This window comes from Petaurus breviceps, unplaced genomic scaffold, assembly GCF_028583685.1.
Source record: "Petaurus breviceps papuanus isolate PSGF00001 unplaced genomic scaffold, PetGlider_PUasm1.0 38, whole genome shotgun sequence".
Classification (NCBI taxonomy): domain Eukaryota; kingdom Metazoa; phylum Chordata; class Mammalia; order Diprotodontia; family Petauridae; genus Petaurus; species Petaurus breviceps.
In genome coordinates this window covers 91099715-91105110 of record NW_027186304.1, presented here as the reverse complement: position 1 = coordinate 91105110, position 5396 = coordinate 91099715, and positions in this window count along the sequence as shown.

Here is a 5396-nt window from a genome sequence, read left to right as displayed (position 1 = left end):
AAAGAAAGAAAGAAAGAAAGAAAGAAAGAAAGAAAGAAAGAAAGAAAAAGAAAGAAAAAAAAAGGAGATAAACTTCATAATAATATGAAGAGACTGATACAAATTGATGCTTAGTCAGCACAGCAGAACCAGGAGAAGATTGTACACAATTACAGACACATTGTATCTGTGATGACTATCTTTGAAAGACTGGCCTCCTCTTAGCATTGCAAGGCTGTAAGACAACTCCAAAAGACTCATGATGGAAAGGGCTGACCACATCCAGAGAAAGAATTAAGGAATCTGAATGAAGATGGAAGCAAACCACTTGCTCTTTCTCTTTTTTGTTTTGTTTTGTTTCTTTTTTCTCACTCATTTCACTGGTTATAATTATTCTTTATAACTTGACTAATGTTTAATGTGACAGTATTTGTAGAATCTGTATTTGATTGCATGCTGTCATGGAGCATAGAGGGGAGGAGACAGAGGAGGAGAAAATTTGGAACTCCAAGGTTTATGTAAAGGAATGTTGTAAACTAAAAGTAAATAAATAATAAAAAATCCTAAAAATATATATATACATCATAGTACAAATGGAAATGAGTTTTTGCATAAGTTGTGATGGTCTCCAGATGATTCTGTTTGGAAATGATCCAGTATTGGTTTTATCTAACTCTGTAACAAAACTTCTTAAATAAAATTCTTAAGTATTCACAAGATTTTAACCCAGCTATCCACACAAGATTAACCAAGTGCATGAAGTATTTAAATTTTCCAAACTATGTTGTTCAATTAAGTGGACAATCCATAAAGCTAGCCCAATAATACAAATATCATGGATAACTGCTTGGGAAACTACAATGAACTGGGCCTAGAATTACAGTGGAATGGCCTAAATTGCCTTTGGGAAATTCTACAAGCTTTAAATAACCCCAAACTTCTCCAAGGAACAAAAGAACATCTTTTAAGCATCAATATTCTTTTAGTGATGCTGTTTGGTTAAAAATCATGGGATAGTCTAGTCTCCAAAGACTTTAACTTAGGAGTCAATCAAAAAGCAATAGGGAGGTTCATGGAGGGTGTGAATAGGCTGCAACCTATTCTAATCAAAGAAGTGCATGAGAGAAATAGTGTAAAGTGTATAATCAAAGAGATAAAACTAGAAAAAGAAATGGTAGGTTGGTAATGCCACAAGAATGATAACTAAGGAATGAATGGATAGAATGAGTATGTCCTCCACTGGTATCCATATAATGTCAAGAACTCAAGGGGAAGGTTGCTAATACATCAGGTGGACTCCCTGGAAGGGACTGGTGGGAGAACACGGACAAGCATTGCACAGGGTGGAAAGGGATCAGTGCATGTGAAATTGGATGGAATACCCATATTGATCTTATAACAAAAATATACATAAAAATAATGACCCTAAACAAATTCTAGAGCAGAAGAACCCACAAAGAGGTTGAGTGAAACAAATTTCCATTCCAATCTCTTGGAAGGTTGGCAGGAAAGGTCTGTTGCACCAGGTAGAAGAGGAGTAAAGTATAGTACAGGTCATGCCACCACAGACTAGACCCCAGAAAACCAGGAGTAGGCCTTGGCATAACTGGATCACTGACAGAAGCATCAATTTCCAAGCCTCTTCTCCCACAGATGGCAAAGACATTTTAGAAGGAAAGGTCTGTCATACCTGGATGCAAGTCAAGCATAGTCAGGTGCAGGCTGCCCCAGCACTGTGTCAGCCTCAGCAAATGGAGCAGGCCTTGGGAGTGATTAAATCAGCAGCCGTTGCTTCCAGGGTTCTCAGACCTCCCAGACCAGAGCATGGGCTTGGAGAGTAATCCTAGACAACATACAACCCATAAGCTGCTTATGGTCCACCAAAGGATATTAGGCAGCCTACAAAAAAATGTAGAGGATGTAAAAGAAAGTAAATCTGTAAGAAGTGCTTTGTCCAGGAACTGCTTAACTCTCCTGCCACTGGTCACTATTTTGTCCATCATGTAATTTGGTGGGTGGGTTACTACTGCTCACTCCCTCCTGTTTGTCATGTGACCCATGGCAACCAACCATTGTCAGTCTGTCTCTAGTCTGAGAGGAGCAAGAGTTGTTTATTTTTGCTGTGTCTTTGGTCATTACTGACATTGAACAGAAACGAAGTGAGTGCAGCCCCTCTCCAACACAGTTGATGCCCTCTTTGCAGTAAGTTGCAATAACATGAGGTCTTCTTTCCCTCCCTTATTGTGTGGCCACACTCCAGGTTACATTAGTATCTGGAGCTCTTTCCAAGTTTAGACACTAAGTTCAGTATTTCTTTGTATGTGAGCAGTTATTATGGAAATTTTTTGGTTCTAATATTTAAGTTTGGGGTGGGGGGTTTTGTAAAATGGGTTATAAACAGAAACAGAAGAGCAAATCAGAACATAGAGTATTTAATCCAGACTCAGCAAATGGATACTTTTTTTTTACTTACATGAGAGACAAAATATTGTTCCTTGTTTTCCAAGAAATAATACCTGTTCTGAAGGTATATAATCTTCATTGCCATTTCAAATAAAAATATCCTGACTTTAGCAAATTGGACACCAATGAAAAACAAATTAAAGCATCCAAATTGTTGAAAAGTCTCAGTGGGAAAGAACAGTTTTTCAAGAAAAAAAAAACTCAGAAAATGAGGCTGCCACTAAGCTTAGTTTTTAGATTTCTAAAGAAATCAATTTCAAACATGATCCTGGAGTATCATGAACTGAGAGCTGACAAGAAGAATAATACTTTCCATTAACTAAATGTAAACAGTAAGAAAGTAAGAAAAAGTATTAAAAGTTGTACCACTTAGCAAAATGATTTTTTTTAACATTTATATGATTTCATGATGAATAAAAATCTTAAGTAACAAGTGTAATTAATTGAAAATAATTGAAATTTTCCTCATTTAAAATATGGTTTATTTGCAAAAATAATTTAATCATTAATTATACCTTTACTTGGAAAGTGAGCCACTAAAAACCTATCTGTGGTCTGAAGAATTTAACCTATTTTAATTTTGACCTGCTCCTACTACAAAGTTGTACATGTCTGCCTTAGGTCATACAAACTTGGAAGTACTGAAAACTTACAGGTCTCTACAAGTATGTCTGAAAATAGCTGCAGAAAACCCCTGAAGCTTGATAGAGTACACCCTTCACCCTGGAAGCAGAGCCCTATTTTAAGAAAGAATTAAAAAGCCAACTTAAAATCTGGGAAAATCAGCAGACATTGGGGAAAAGAAAAACAAAACAAAACCTCTGACTATTGAAATTTACTGTGGTGACAAGGAAGACCAAAACACATTCAGAAGAAGAAAACAAAAGTCAAAACTCCTACATCCAAATCCTTCAAGAAAAATATGAATTGGTGTCTGGCCATAGAAGAGCTCAAAAAGGATTTTGAAAATCAAGTGAGAGAGGTAGAGGAAAATTTGGGAAGAGAAATGAGAATGATGGAAGAAAATCATGAAAAATGAGTCAACAGCTTGGTAAAGGAGACACAAAAAATATTAAAGAAAATAACACCTTAAAAAAAAGACTATATCAAATAGTAAAAGAGGTCCAAAAAGTCAATGAGGGCCTTAAAAAGCAGAATTAGCCAAATGGAAAAGGAGATCAAAAAGCTCACTGAAGAAAATAATTTCTTTTTTTGGGGGGGGGGCATGACAATTGGGGTAAAGTGACTTGCCTAAGGTCACAGGTCTAGTAATTGTTAAGTGTCTGAGGGCAGATTTGAATTCAGATCCTCCTGACTCCAGGGCCAGTGCTTTATTCACTGTGCCACCTAGTCACCCCTGAAAAAAAATTGTTAAAAATTAAAACGGAGCAAATAGAAGCTAATGACATTATGATAAATTATAAGCGATAAAATATAATGAAAAATAGAAGACAATGAGAAATATCTCATTGGAAAAACAATTGACTTGGAAAATGTGTCCAGGAGAGATCATTTAAAAATTATTGTACTACCTGAAACTGATAATCCTAAAAAGAGTCTAGACATCATCTTTCAATAAATTATCTAGGAAAAGTGCCTTGATATTCTAGGACCAGAAGGTAAAATAGAAATTGAGAGAATCTACCAATCAACTCCTAAAAGTTATTTTAGCCAAATTTCAGACCAAATTTCAGGTCAAGGTGAAAATATTGCAAGCAGGCAGAAAGAAATGATTCAAGTATCATGGAGTCAGAGTCAGGGTAACACAAGTTGTAGCAGTTTCTACATTAAAGGACCAGAGGTGCTGGAATATGTTATTATGGAGTGCAAATGAGCTAGAATTACAACCAAGAATCACCTACCCAGCAAAACTGAGCATAATCCTTCTAGGTAAAAATAGAGGACTTTCAAGCATTCTTGATGAAGAGACCAGAACTGGATAGAAAATCTGATTTTCAAATATAAGACTCAAGAGAAGCATAACATGATAAACAAAAAGGGGAAATCATAAGGCAATTAATAAATGTTAACTGTTCACATCCCTATATGGGAAGATGACATCTGTAACTCATAGGAAGTTTTTCACTATTAGAATAGTTAGGAGTATATATAGACAAAGGGCACAGGGGTAAGTTGAATGTGAGGGGATGATAAATAAAATAAAATAAAAATAAAATTAAAGGTGTGAGAGGGAATGTACTGGGAGAAAGTGAAAGAGAGAGGTAGAATGATGTAAACTATCTCACATAAAAGAGGCAATAAAAATCTTCTGCAGTGGAAGGGAAGAAGGGCAAATTGAAGGGGGAGTGAGTGAAACATTCTTTCATCTGAATTGGTTAAAACATACATACTCAATTGGATAGAGAAATCTATCTTACTTAGCCTACGGGAAAGTAGTAGGGGAAGGGGATAGAAGAAAGGGGAATGATAGGAGGAAGGGCAAATTGGGGGAGGGGGTTGTCAGAAGTAAAATGCTTTTGAAGGATGGGGTGAAAGGAGAGAGAGAATAGAACAAATGAGGGGATAGGATGGAGAGAATAGTAACTGTGACAAAAATTTTGAAGTATATTTCTCTGATAAAGGCCTCATTTGTCAAACATAGATAACTGAGCCAAATTTATAAAAATAAGAGCCATTCCCCATTTGATGGATGATCAAAAAGATATGACCAGTTTTCAGATGAAGTAATCAAAGCTATTTATAGCCATATGAAAAAAAATACCGTCACTGTAGACTGGAGAAATGCAAATTAAAACAATTCTGAGGTAACACCTCATACCTAGTAGATTGGCTAACAAGACAGAAAAGGTAAATGACAAATGTTAGAAGGGATATGGGGAAAATGAGATTTTAATGTACTATTGGTAGAGTTGTGAACTGATTCAATCATTCCATAGAGCAAATATAATTGTGCCCAAAGAGCTATGAAACCACGCATACTCTTTGACCTAGCA